This window comes from Triticum aestivum, chromosome 1D (assembly GCF_018294505.1).
Source record: "Triticum aestivum cultivar Chinese Spring chromosome 1D, IWGSC CS RefSeq v2.1, whole genome shotgun sequence".
In the NCBI taxonomy this organism is placed as follows: Eukaryota; Viridiplantae; Streptophyta; class Magnoliopsida; order Poales; family Poaceae; genus Triticum; species Triticum aestivum.
In genome coordinates this window covers 332,788,069-332,804,011 of record NC_057796.1, presented here as the reverse complement: position 1 = coordinate 332,804,011, position 15,943 = coordinate 332,788,069, and positions in this window count along the sequence as shown.

The following is a 15,943-nucleotide window of genomic DNA, read 5'->3' as shown; positions in this document are numbered from 1 at the left end:
CAGTAATCGAGGTGACATGGCATCATTAGGCGAGGGTTACGGTAGCTTAATTATCCAGGCGTCACAATTCTCCTCCACTACAAGAAATCTCGTCCCGAGATTTAGGAGCGGTTATAAGGGGGAAGGGATCTGGTTACGAAATTCTAACGATTCTTCTCGGTCATAGTTGCTCTTCTCGAAGAGGTCGATCCATTACATTGATGTCTTCATTCCTCTGCTTCAGGTCATCATGATGAAGTTGTCGTCCTTCCTTCAGGATCTTCATCATACTTACGAATGGGGTGAGAAGGGAAAACCCTATAAGGACGGATTCTAACAAGATCGAGCATCAGACGGTTAACTCAGGGGAAGAAGCATAAGTATCTCTCGAATTGAAACTTAAGAATATGTCGAGAGCAAAGTAAGAAGGTACCATGAGAAGTTTCAAATGGATAGGCAAGCGTTCGATGCCTAATCAGAAGGTGAAAGGGGTTTAGAGCAACGAGAATAAGTATTGCGTCTGATACCCGAATAGATCACTTGGCAGGTGGCCCGTGAGTTAAGAAGTCAAGCGCGAGGAATAACTTTGGAAACCGGGGGTGTACATGAGAGTCAGGTTTCGATCCTGTGGAACTGTGGGTTATGGGCCCACCATGTGGGATAAAAGTAGAAGGAGCGGTGACATCTTGCATGGTCATGATAGCAAGGCATGTCAGAGGTAGCCTGTCGATTATGTCGGCAACAATGTCGGTACCAAGGGCGAGGGATGAAGAGAACCATTTTCCTGCTCGTTGAACGAGGCGGACCATTAGGCAAAGTTCTCGTCCATCGGTGGCTATCGGAATATCATCAACAATAGTAACAGGGCCTTGTTGACAGAATTGTACACCGAGGTGTTTACATATGCAGGAGAATATTATTGCTTAGATTATATAGACCTCAGAAAGGTTAAACAAAATAATGGAAATGAAATTATGTTTATCAGATTAAACAAAACAATGGAAGGGAAAATGTGTTTAAACACATATTTCAGGGGTATATCCTTCCCAAGGACAAGCAGGGCATGATATCCATGACAGGATATAACATAGAAAACCCTTTAGGTAAGATGAGAGAAATTTCATGACATTACCCATACAAAGGTGTTTGGATAATTGATAATGAAAATTTAGCATTGTGTTTCAAATGTTCTTATTGATGATAGGAGTACCACATACATGCTTCGAGATAGCATTGACATGGTCTTCAAGCAAAGGTCGGACTTTGCATATACAAAGGATTCATCAGGAACAACTTATAAAATAAGTCTTACGATTTCCTCATGGAAGAATCGCTAAGCTTGCTAAAAAGGAAACTATAACAATAGGTCCTCCGGCCAGGTGTGCTAGGCATGACGTCATCTTACCGGGTCATATAAAGACCAATGTTATAACTCTTGGAAATATGTTCCAACCATCATATCTGACCGAGATTCAGGTCTGATTAGTGCCAGGATACCTGATGACCCACAAGTATAGGGGATCTATCGTAGTCCTTTCGATAAGTAAGAGTGTCGAATCCAACGAGGAGCAGAAGGAAATGATAAGCGGTTTTCAGCAAGGTATTCTCTGCAAGCACTGAAATAATAGGTAACAGATAGTTTTGTGATAAGATAATTTGTAACAAGCAACAAGTAACAAAAGTAAATAAAGTGCAGCTAGGTGGCCCAATCCTTTTTGTAGCAAAGGACAAGCCTGGACAAACTCTTATATAGAGAAAAGCGCTCCCGAGGACACATGGGAATTATCGTCAAGCTAGTTTTCATCACATTCATATGATTCGCGTTCGGTACTTTGATAATTTGATATGTGGGTGGACCGGTGCTTGGGTGCTGTCCTTACTTGGACAAACATCCCACTTATGATTAACTCCTATTGCAAGCATCCGCAACTACAAAAGAAGTATTAAGGTAAACCTAACCATAGCATGAAACATATGGATCCAAATTAGCCTCTTACGAAGCAACGCATAAACTAGGGTTTAAGCTTCTGTCACTCTAGCAACCCATCATCTACTTATTACTTCCCAATGCCTTCCTCTAGGCCCAAATAATGGTGAAGTGTCATGTAGTCGACGTTCACATGACACCACTAGAAGAGAGACAACATACATCTCATCAAAATATCGAACGAATACCAAATTCACATGACTACTAATAGCAAGACTTCTCCCATGTCCTCAGGAACAAATGTAACTACTCACAAAGCATATTCATGTTCATAATCAGAGGAGTATTAATATGCATAAAGGATCTGAACATATGATCTTCCACCAAATAAACCAACTAGCATCAACTACAAGGAGTAATCAACACTACTAGCAACCTATAGGTACCAATCTCAGACTTAGAGACAAGAATTGGATACAAGAGATGAACTAGGGTTTGAGAGGAGATGGTGCTGGTGAAGATGTTGATGGAGATTGGCCCCTCCCGATGAGAGGAGCGTTGGGATGACGATGGCGATGATTTCCCCCTCCCGGAGCGAAGTGTCCCCGGCAGAACAGCTCCGCCAGAGCCCTAGATTGGTTCCGCCTCGTAGCGGTGGAGTCTCGTCCCGAAAGCTTGCTTATGATTTTTCTTGGGACGAAAGACTTCATATAGCAGAAGATGGCCACCGGAGGGCCACCAGGGGGCCCATGAGGCAGGGGGGCGCGCCCAGGGGGGTAGGGCGCGCCCCCCACCCTCGTGCCTGGTGGGTGGCCCCCTCTGGTATTTCTTCCGCTCAATATTTTTTATATATTCTGAAAATAACTTCCGTGGAGTTTTAGTGCAGAATAGGTCTCTAATATTTGCTCCTTTTCCAGCCCAGAATTCCAGTTGTCGGCATTCTCCCTCTTCATGTAAACCTTGTAAAATAAGAGAGAATAGGCATAAGTATTGTGACATAATGTGTAATAACAGCCCATAATGCAATAAATATCGATATAAAAGCATGATGCAAAATGGACGTATCAACTCCCCCAAGCTTAGACCTCGCTTGTCCTCAAGCGGAAGCAGATAACGATAAATATGACCACATGTTTAGAGGTAGAGGTGTCGATAAAATAAAATACGGACATGAGGGCATCATGATCATTCTTATAACAGCAACATATATGGATATTGTCATATGATTTCTTATGCTCAAGTAATAATCTATCCACAATGTCAAGTATGAATCAGAAACTTCATTGAGAACCAAGAAACTATAATCTCAGTCATTGAAGCAATTGCAATTTATCATAACATCGGAAAGAGTCTATATAAGAGCTTTTCAGCAAGTCCACATACTCAACTATCATTTAGTCTTTCACAATTGCTAACACTCACGCAATACTTGTGGTTACAGAGTTTTAATCGGACACAGAGAAAGATAGGGGCTTATAGTTTCGCCTCCCAACCTTTTACCTCAAGGGTAATGTCAACAATAATAGTTCATGCTAACTTACATCCAATTGGATATATATATATCAGGATCTTTCCAACATACTGTGCTTACCAAAGGATAAAATGAAAAAGAGGAAAGGTGAAGATCACCATGACTCTTGCATAAGGGTAAGAGATAAAAGTGAAAGATAGGTCCTTCGCAGAGGGAAGCAGAGGTTGTCATGCGCTTTCATGGTTGGATGCACGAAATCTTAATGCAAAAGAACGTCACTTTATACTGCCACTTGTGATGTGGACCTTTATTATGCAGTCCGTCGCTTTTATTTCTTCCACATCACAAGATCGTATAAAGCTTATTTTCTCCCACACTAATAAGTCATACATATTTAGAGAGCAATTTTTTATTGCTTGCACCGATGACAACTTACTTGAAGGATCTTACTCAATCCATAGGTAGATATGGTGGACTCTCATGGCAAAACTGGGTTTAAGGGTATTTGGAAGCACAAGTAGTATCTCTACTTAGTGCTAAGAATTAGCTAGGATGAGGGGGAAAGGCAAGCTCAAAATGTTGGATGATCCATGACAATATACTTTATTTCGGATATAAGAAAACATAACCCATTATGTTGTCTTCCTTGTCCAACATCAACTCTTTAGCATGTCATACTTTATTGAGTGCTCACAATCATAAAAGATGTCCAAGATAGTATATTTATATGTGAAACCTGTCTTTCTTTATTACTTCCTATTAATTGCAACGATGACCAAAGCTATGTTTGTCAACTCTCAACAACTTTTAATCATCATACTCTTTCTATGTGAAGTCATTACTCTCCATAAGATCAATATGATCTCTTTGTTTCTTTTTATTCTTTCATTTTCTTTTATTCCCTCAAGATCATAGCAAGATAATCAAGCACTTAACTCAACACTAGTCTTTATTATATATAGCTCACGGACTCGATTACATAGAGGGATCATAAAGCAAAACTCAAGACTAGATCATACCAAAAACTTTATTCTACTAGATCAAGATATTACTGAAAGGATCGAACTAAGAAAAACGGTAAAGATAGGAGTGTGATGGTGATACGATACCGGGGCACCTCCCCCAAGCTTGGCAGTTGCCAAGGGGAGTGCCCATACCCATATGATTATGTCTCCCTTGCTGGTGAAGAAGATGGTGGTGATGATGGGTAGTCGCACATCGAGCGTAAGAGATCCTCCAACTTGCGGATAATGCCCTTGAGTGCAACGATATGCTCCTTCAACAAAATATTTTCACGTGTGAGATACTTGTTTTGTATACGAGCTAACTCAATCATCTTGAAAGCTTCGATCTCAGTTGGGGTAAGAAGATTGTGATCAAGTTGAAGGATGTCTTCTGTTGCCGGAACTTGGTCCTCCGTGGCCTTCTTGATCCCTTCATCCTTGTTGATCTCCATGGGTTCTTCCCTCTTCAGCTCTATCTTCATTAGCCAAGCATCGTTGTCACCATTGTTAGAGGAGGGGGACGACATGATGCCTGGCCTTGACAACCCTGACAGAAAACAACTCAAAACAAGAACAGAGGATAATTGCGTGATACAGGAGTCAAAACCTCGGGGAGATTATATAATGAATTTTTACAAACCAAAATATGTATTATGCAAGAAAACGGAGTCCGGAGGGCACACGAGGTGCCCACGAGGCAGGGGGTAGGGTGCACCCTCCACCCTCGTGGAGCCCTCGTGTCCTTCCTGGACTGCTTCTTATTTTTCTATTTTTCTAAATATTCCAAAACGGAGAAAAATTGCCATTAGAACTGTTTTGGAGTCGGTTTACTTACCGTACCACATACCTATTCCTTTTCAGAGTCTGAAACGTTCTGGAAAGTGTCCTTTATGTATTCCTCCGGGGTTACGGTTTCAATAACATTGGTTTCAACATTTATAGGATTACCTGAGATATAATGTTTGATTCTTTGACCGTTCACCACCTTCGGATTTGTGCCTTCGAAGTTGTTGATTTTTATGGCACCGGAACGATAGACCTCCTCGATAACGTAAGGGCCTTCCCATTTAGAGAGAAGTTTTCCTGCAAAAAATCTTAAACGAGAGTTGTATAATAATACATAATCACCTACATTAAACTCACGCTTTTGTATTCTTTTGTCATGCCATCTTTTAACCTTTTCTTTAAACAGTTTGGCATTTTCATAGGCTTGGGTTCTCCATTCATCAAGTGAGCTAATGTCAAATAACCTCTTCTCACCGGCAAGTTTGAAATCATAGTTGAGCTCTTTAATAGCCCAATATGCCTTATGTTCTAGTTCGAGAGGTAAGTGACATGCTTTTCCATAAACCATTTTATACGGAGACATACCCATAGGATTTTTATATGCAGTTCTATAGGCCCATAATGCATCATCAAGTTTCTTGGACCAATTCTTTCTAGATCTATTAACAGTCTTTTGCAAAATTAATTTGAGTTCTCTATTGCTCAATTCTACTTGACCACTAGACTGTGGGTGATAAGGTGATGCAATTCTATGATTAACATCATACTTAGCAAGCATTTTACGAAAGGCACCATGAATAAAATGTGAACCACCATTAGTCATTAAATATCTAGGGACTCCAAACCTCGGAAAAATAACTTCTTTAAGCATCTTAATAGAGCTGTTATGATCAGCACTACTAGTTGGAATAGCTTCTACCCACTTAGTAACGTAATCAACAACAACTAAAATATGTGTATATCCATTAGAGGCAGGAAACGGTCCCATATAATCAAAGCCCCAAAATTCAAATGGTTCAATAACAAGTGAATAATTCATAGGCATTTCTTGACGTCTACTAATATCACCAATTCTTTGACATTCATCACAAGATAAGACAAACTTACGGGCATCCTTGAAGAGAGTAGACCAATAAAAACCGGATTGCAATACCTTATGCGCAGTTCTATCTCCAGCGTGGTGTCCTCCATAAGCCTCGAAGTGACACTTGCGTAAGATCTGTTCCTGTTCATGCTAAGGTACACAACGTCTAATAACACCATCTACTGCTTCTTTATAAAGATGTGGGTCATCCCAAAAGTAATGTCTCAAATCATAGAAAAACTTTTTCTTTTGCGGGTATGTGAAACTAGGTGGTATAAACTTAGCAACAATGTAATTAGCATAATCAGCATACCATGGAGCAGTACGAGAAGCATTTATGACATTTAATTGTTCATCATGAAAGCTATCATCAATAGGTAGTGGGTCATCAAGAACATTTTCTGACCTAGACAAGTTGTCTGCAGCGGGGTTCTAAGCTCCCTTTCTATCAATAATATGCAAATCAAATTCTTGTAGTAAGAGAACCCATCTAATAAGTCTAGGTTTAGCATCTTTCTTTTTCATAAGATATTTAATAGCAGCCTGATCCATGTGAATAGTTACTTTAGAATCAACAATATAAGGTCTGAACTTATCACAAGCAAATACAACTCCTAAGAATTCTTTTTCAGTAGTAGCATAATTTCTCTGGGCACTGTCTAGAGTTTTACTAGCATATTGAATAACATTTAATTTCTTATCAACTCTTTGTCCTAGAACAGCACCTACAGCATAATCACTAGCATCACACATGATTTCAAAGAGTAAATTCCAATCAGGTGGCTGAACAATAGGTGCAGAAATCAATGCTTTCTTAAGTATTTCAAATGCTTCTACACAATCATCATCAAAGACAAATGGTATATCTTTTTGTAACAGATTAGTCAGAGGCCAAGAAATTTTTGAGAAGTCCTTAATGAACCTCCTATAAAAGCCGGCATGACCCAGGAAACTTCTTATACCTTTGATGTCCTTGGGACATGGCATCTTTTCAATAGCATCAACTTTAGCTTTATCAACTTCAATACCTCTTTCAGAAATTTTTATGCCCCAAGACAATGCCTTCCTTAACCATAAAGTGGCACTTCTCCCAATTCAAGACAAGGTTAGTGTCTTCACATCTCTGCAAAACTCGATCAAGGTTGCTCAAGCAATCATCAAAAGAGGATCCATAAACGGAGAAATTGTCCATGAAAACCTCACAAATCTTTTCACAAAAGTCAGAGAATATAGCCATCATGCATCTTTGAAAGGTAGCAGGTGCATTACATAAACCAAAAGGCATACGTCTATAAGCAAAAGTACCGAAAGGGCAAGTAAAAGTGGTCTTAGCTTGATCATCAGCTGACACAGGTATTTGAGAGAAACCAGAATAACCATCTAGAAAGCAAAAATGTGTGTGTTTGGATAATCTTTCTAGCATTTGATCAATGAATGGAAAGGGGTAATGATCTTTTTTAGTAGCTTTATTTAATTTGCGGAAATCAATTACCATCCTATAACCTGTAATAATTCTTTGCGGAATCAATTCATCTTTATCATTAGGAACGACAGTAATACCTCCTTTCTTAGGGACACAATGGACAGGGCTTACCCACTGACTATCAGCAACATGATAAATTATACCTGCCTCAAGGAGCTTTAGTATTTCCTTTCTTACCACTTCTTTCATCTTAGGATTTAGCTGTCGTTGGTGATCAATAGCTGGTTTGGCATCTTTCTCCAAATTTATTTTATGTTGACATAGAGTGGGACTAATGCCCTTAAGATCATCAAGAGTATATCCAATAGCAGCACGGTGCTTCTTCAGAGTTTTCAATAAATTTTCTTCCTCCTTCTTTGAAAGGTTAGCACTAATAATAACAGGATATATATTCTTTTCATCAAGATAAGCATATTTAAGAGTATCAGGTAATGGTTTAAGCTCAAACACGGGATGACCCTTGGGTGGAGGAGGATCCCCTAGGATTTCAACAGGTAAGTTGTGTTTCAGAATAGGTCCCTGTTTAAAGAACACTTCATCTATTTCCCTTCTTTCATTCATAAACATATCATTTTCATGGTCTAGCAAATATTGTTCTAAACGATCACTAGGAGGTACGGCAATAGAAGCAAGACCAATAATTTCATCTTTACTAGGCAATTCCTCTTCACGGTGTTGTCTACGAAATTTAGAAAAGTTAAAATCATGAGACATATCACCTAAACCAATAGTAACAACATCCTTTTCGCAGTCTATCTTAGCATTAACTGTTGGGGATCGTTGCAGAAATTAAAATTTTTCTACGCATCACCAAGAACAATCTATGGAGTCTTCTAGCAACGAGAGGGAAAATAGTGCATCTACATACCCTTGTAGATCGCGAGCGAAAGCGTTCAAGTGAACGGGGTTGATGGAGTCGTACTCGTCGTGATCCAAATCACCGATGACCGAGCGCCGAACGGACGGCACCTCTGCATTCAACACACGTATGGTTGGGGAAGACGTATCCTCCTTCTTGATCCAGCAAGGGGAGGGAGAGGTTGATGGATATCCAGCAGCACGACGACATGGTGGTGGAAGCAGCGGGGATCTCGGCAGGGCTTCGCCAAGCTCAGCGAGAGGGAGAGGTGTCACGGGAGGGAGAGGGAGGCGCCAGGGGCTTAGGTTAGGCTGCCCTCCCTCCCCCCTCTTTATATAGGGCCCCGGGGGGGGGGGGGGCGCCGGCCCTAGGAGATCCAATCTCCAAGGGGGGGCGGCGGCCAAGGGGGTGGCTTGCCCCCCAAGCCAAGTGGGGCGCCCCCACCCCTAGGGTTTCCAACCCTAGGCGCAGGGGGAGGCCCAAGGGGGGCGCACCAGCCCACCAGGGGCTGGTTCCCCTCCCACTTCAGCCCATGGGGCCCTCCGGGATAGGTGGCCCCACCCGGTGGACCCCCCCGGACCCTTCCCGTGGTCCCGGTACAATACCGGTGACCCCCGAAACTTTCCCGGTGGCCGAAACTGGACTTCCAATATACAATTCTTCACCTGCGGACCATTCCGGAACTCCTCGTGACGTCCGGGATCTCATCCGGGACTCCGAACGACTTTCGGATTTCCGCATACTAATATCTCTACAACCCTAGCATCACCGAACCTTAAGTGTGTAGACCCTACGGGTTCGGGAGACATGCAGACATGACCGAGACGACTCTCCGGTCAATAACCAACAGCGGGATCTGGATACCCATGTTGGCTCCCACATGTTCCACGATGATCTCATCGGATGAACCACGATGTCGAGGATTCAATCAATCCCGTATACAATCCCTTTGTCAATCGGTACGTTACTTGCCCGAGATTCGATCGTCGGTATCCCAATACCTTGTTCAATCTCGTTACCGGCAAGTCACTTTACTCGTACCGTAATGCATGATCCCGTGACCAAACACTTGGTCACATTGAGCTCATTATGATGATGCATTACCGAGTGGGCCCAGAGATACCTCTCCGTCATACGGAGTGACAAATCCCAGTCTCGATTCGTGCCAACCCAACAGACACTTTCGGAGATACCCGTAGTGCACCTTTATAGCCACCCAGTTACGTTGTGACGTTTGGCACACCCAAAGCACTCCTATGGTATCCGGGAGTTGCACAATCTCATGGTCTAAGGAAATGATACTTGACATTTGGAAAAGCTCTAGCAAACGAACTACACGATCTTGTGCTATGCTTAGGATTGGGTCTTGTCCATCACATCATTCTCCTAATGATGTGATCCCGTTATCAATGACATCCAATGTCCATAGTCAGGAAACCATGACTATCTGTTGATCAATGAGCTAGTCAACTAGAGGCTCACTAGGGACATGTTGTGGTCTATGTATTCACACATGTATTACGATTTCCGGATAACACAATTATAGCATGAACAATAGACAATTATCATGAACAAGGAAATATAATAATAACCATTTTATTATTGCCTCTAGGGCATATTTCCAACAGTCTCCCACTTGCACTAGAGTCAATAATCTAGTTACATTGTGATGAATCGAACACCCATAGAGTTCTGGTGTTGATCATGTTTTGCTCTAGGGAGAGGTTTAGTCAACGGATCTGCTACATTCAGGTCCGTATGTACTTTACAAATATCTATGTCTCCATTTTGAACATTTTCACGAATGGAGTTGAAGCGACGCTTGATATGCCTGGTCTTCCTGTGAAACCTGGGCTCCTTGGCAAGGGCAATAGCTCCAGTGTTGTCACAGAAGAGAGTCATCGGGCCCGACGCATTGGGAATAACTCCTAGGTCGGTAATGAACTCCTTCACCCAGATTGCTTCTTGTGCTGCCTCTGAGGCCGCCATGTATTCCGCTTCACATGTAGATCCCGCCACAACGCTTTGCTTGCAACTGCACCAGCTTACTGCCCCACCATTCAAAATATACACGTATCCGGTTTGTGACTTAGAGTCATCCAGATCTGTGTCGAAGCTAGCATCGACGTAACCCTTTACGACGAGCTCTTCGTCACCTCCATAAACGAGAAACATATCCTTAGTCCTCTTCAGGTACTTCAGGATATTCTTGACCGCTGTCCAGTGTTCCATGCCGGGATTACTTTGGTACCTTCCTACCAAACTTACGGCAAGGTTTACATCAGGTCTGGTACACAGCATGGCATACATAATAGACCCTATGGCCGAGGCATAGGGGACGACACTCATCTTTTCTCTATCTTCTGCCGTGGTCGGGCATTGAGCCGTGCTCAATTGCACACCTTGCAATACAGGCAAGAACCCCTTCTTGGACTGATCCATATTGAACTTCTTCAATATCTTGTCAAGGTACGTACTTTGTGAAAGACCAATGAGGCGTCTTGATCTATCTCTATAGATCTTGATGCCTAATATATAAGCAGCTTCTCCAAGGTCCTTCATTGAAAAACACTTGTTCAAGTAGGCCTTTATGCTTCCCAAGAATTCTATATCATTTCCCATCAACAGTATGTCATCCACATATATAATATGAGAAATGCTACAGAGCTCCCACTCACTTTCTTGTAAACACAGGCTTCTCCATAAGTCTGTGTAAACCCAAACGCTTTGATCATCTCATCAAATCGAATGTTCCAACTCCGAGATGCTTGCACCAGCCCATAGATGGAGCGCTGGAGCTTGCATACCTTGTTAGCATTCTTAGGATCGACAAAACCTTCCGGCTGCATCATATACAATTCTTCCTTAAGAAAGCCGTTAAGGAATGCCGTTTTGACGTCCATTTGCCATATCTCATAATCATAGTATGCGGCAATTGCTAACATGATTCGGACGGACTTCAGCTTCGCTACGGGTGAGAAAGTCTCATCGTAGTCAACCCCTTGAACTTGTCGATAACCCTTAGCGACAAGTCGAGCTTTATAGATGGTAACATTACCATCCGCGTCTGTCTTCTTCTTAAAGATCCATTTGTTTTCTATCGCTCGCCGATCATCGGGCAAGTCTGTCAAAGTCCACACTTTGTTTTCATACATGGATCCTATCTCGGATTGCATGGCTTCAAGCCATTTGTTGGAATCTGGGCCCGCCATTGCTTCTTCATAGTTCGAAGGTTCACCGTTGTCTAACAACATGATTTCCAGGACAGGGTTGCCATACCACTCTGGTGTGGAACGTGTCCTCGTGGACCTACGAAGTTCAGTAGTAACTTGATCCGAAGTACCTTGATCATCATCATTAGCTTCCTCTCTAGTCAGTGCAGGCACCACAGGAACATCTTCCTGAGCTGCGCTACTTTCCGGTTCAAGAGGTAGTACTTCATCAAGTTCCACTTTCCTCCCACTTACTTCTTTCGAGAGAAACTCTTTCTCCAGAAAGGACCCGTTCTTGGCAACAAAGATCTTGCCTTCGGATCTGAGGTAGAAGGTATACCCAATGGTTTCCTTAGGGTATCCTATGAAGACGCATTTTTCCGACTTGGGTTCGAGCTTTTCAGGTTGAAGTTTCTTGACATAAGCATCGCATCCCCAAACTTTTAGAAACGACAGCTTAGGTTTCTTCCCAAACCATAATTCATACGGTGTCGTCTCAACGGATTTCGACGGAGCCCTATTTAAAGTGAATGCGGCAGTCTCTAAAGCATAGCCCCAAAATGAGAGCGGTAGATCGGTAAGAGACATCATAGATCGCACCATATCCAATAGAGTGCGATTACGACGTTCGGACACACCATTTCGCTGAGGTGTTCCAGGCGGCGTGAGTTGTGAAACTATTCCACATTTCCTTAAGTGTGTGCCAAATTCGTGACTCAAATATTCCCCTCCACGATCTGATCGTAAGAACTTTATTTTCCTGTCACGTTGATTCTCAACCTCACTCTGAAATTCCTTGAACTTTTCAAAGGTCTCAGACTTGTGTTTCATTAGGTAGACATACCCATATCTACTCAAGTCATCAGTGAGAGTGAGAACATAACGATAGCCACCGCGAGCCTCAACACTCATTGGACCGCACACATCAGTATGTATGATTTCCAATAAGTTGGTTGCTCGCTCCATTGTTCCGGAGAACGGAGTCTTGGTCATCTTACCCATGAGGCATGGTTCGCACGTGTCAAATGATTCGTAATCAAGAGACTCCAAAAGTCCATCTGCATGGAGCTTCTTCATGCGTTTGACACCAATGTGACCAAGACGGCAGTGCCACAAGTATGTGGGACTATCATTATCAACCTTACATCTTTTGGTATTCACACTATGAATATGTGTAACACTACGTTCGAGATTCATTAAGAATAAACCATTAACCAGCGGGGCATGACCATAAAACATATCTCTCATATAAATAGAACAACCATTATTCTCGGATTTAAATGAGTAGCCATCTCGAATTAAACGAGATCCTGATACAATGTTCATGCTCAAAGCTGGCACTAAATAACAATTATTGAGGTTTAAAACTAATCCCGTAGGTAAATGTAGAGGTAGCGTGCCGACGGCGATCACATCGACCTTGGAACCATTCCCGACGCGCATCGTCACCTCGTCCTTTGCCAGTCTCCGTTTATTCCGCAGCTCCTGCTTTGAGTTACAAATATGAGCAACCGCACCGGTATCAAATACCCAGGAGCTACTACGAGTGCTGGTAAGGTACACATCAATAACATGTATATCACATATACCTTTGGTGTTGCCGGCCTTCTTGTCCGCCAAGTACTTGGGGCAGTTCCGCTTCCAGTGACCACTTCCCTTGCAATAAAAGCACTCAGTCTCAGGCTTGGGTCCATTCTTTGGCTTCTTCCCGGCAACTGGCTTACCGGGCGCGGCAACTCCCTTGCCGTCCTTCTTGAAGTTCTTCTTACCCTTGCCTTTCTTGAACTTAGTGGTTTTATTCACCATCAACACTTGATGTTCCTTTTTGATCTCCACCTCCGCTGATTTCAGCATTGAATATACCTCAGGAATGGTCTTTTCCATCCCCTGCATATTGAAGTTCATCACAAAGCTCTTGTAGCTCGGTGGAAGCGACTGAAGGATTCTGTCAATGACCGCGTCATCCGGGAGATTAACTCCCAGCTGAGTCAAGCGGTTGTGTAACCCAGACATTTTGAGTATGTGCTCACTGACAGAACTATTTTCCTCCATCTTACAACTGAAGAACTTGTCGGAGACTTCATATCTCTCGACCCGGGCATGAGCTTGGAAAACCATTTTCAGCTCTTCGAACATCTCATATGCTCCGTGTTGCTCAAAACGCTTTTGGAGCCCCGGTTCTAAGCTGTAAAGCATGCCGCACTGAACGAGGGAGTAATCATCAGCACGCTGCTGCCAAGCGTTCATAACGTCTTGGTTCTCTGGGATGGGTGCGTCACCTAGCGGTGCTTCTAGGACATAATCTTTCTTGGCAGCTATGAGGATGATCCTCAGGTTCCGGACCCAGTCCGTATAGTTGCTGCCATCATCTTTCAGCTTGGTTTTCTCTAGGAACGCGTTGAAGTTGAGGGCAACATTAGCGTGGGCCATTTGATCTACAAGACATATTGTAAAGATTTTAGACTAAGTTCATGATAATTAAGTTCATCTAATCAAATTATTCAATGAACTCCCACTCAGATAGACATCCCTCTAGTCATCTAAGTGAAACATGATCCGAGTCAACTAGGCCGTGTCCGATCATCACGTGAGACGGACTAGTCAACATCGGTGAACATCTTCATGTTGATCGTATCTTCTATACGACTCATGCTCGACCTTTCGGTCTTCCGTGTTCCGAGGCCATGTCTGTACATGCTAGGCTCGTCAAGTCAACCTAAGTGTATTGCGTGTGCAAATCTGGCTTACACCCGTTGTATTCGAACGTTAGAATCTATCACACCCGATCATCACGTGGTGCTTCGAAACAACGAACCTTCGCAACGGTGCACAGTTAGGGGGAACACTTTCTTGAAATTATTGCGAGGGATCATCTTATTTAAGCTACCGTCGTTCTAAGCAAATAAGATGTAAAACATGATAAACATCACATGCAATCAAATAGTGACATGATATGGCCAGTATCATATTGCTCCTTTGATCTCCATCTTCGGGGCGCCATGATCATCTTCGTCACCGGCATGACACCATGATCTCCATCATCGTGTCTTCATGAAGTTGTCACGCCAACGATTACTTCTACTTCTATGGCTAACGTGTTTAGCAATAAAGTAAAGTAATTTACATGGCGTTATTCAATGACACGCAGGTCATACAAAAAATAAAGACAACTCCTATGGCTCCTGCCGGTTGTCATACTCATCGACATGCAAGTCGTGATTCCTATTACAAGAACATGATCAATCTCATACATCACATATATTTCATTCATCACATCCTTTTGGCCATATCACATCACAAGGCATATGCTGCAAAAACAAGTTAGACGTCCTCTAATTGTTGTTGCATGTTTTTACGTGGCTTCTATAGGTTTCTAGCAAGAACGTTTCTTACCTACGTAAAACCACAACGTGATATGCCAACTTCTATTTACCCTTCATAAGGACCCTTTTCATCGAATCCGATCCGACTAAAGTGGGAGAGACAGACACCCGCTAGCCACCTTATGCAACTAGTGCATGTCAGTCGGTGGAACCTGTCTCACGTAAGCGTACGTGTAAGGTCGGTCCGGGCCGCTTCATCCCACGATGCCGCCGAAACAAGATAAGACTAGTAGTGGCAAGAAAATTGACAACATCTACGCCCACAACAAGTTTGTGTTCTACTCGTGCATAGAAACTATGCATAGACCTAGCTCATGATGCCACTGTTGGAGATCGTTGCAGAAATTAAAATTTTCTACGCATCACCAAGAACAATCTATGGAGTCTTCTAGCAACGAGAGGGAAAAGAGTGCATCTACATACCCTTGTAGATCGCGAGCGGAAGCGTTCAAGTGAACGGGGTTGATGGAGTCGTACTCGTCGTGATCCAAATCACCGATGACCGAGCGCCGAACGGACGGCACCTCCGCGTTCAACACACGTACGGTTGGGGAAGACGTCTCCTCCTTCTTGATCCAGCAAGGGGAGGGAGAGGTTGATGGAGATCCAGCAGCACGACGGCGTGGTGGTGGAAGCAGCGGGGATCTCGGCAGGGCTTCGCCAAGCTCAGCGAGAGGGAGAGGTGTCACGGGAGGGAGAGGGAGGCGCCAGGGGCTTGGGTGCGGCTGCCCTCCCTCCCCCCTCTTTATATAGGG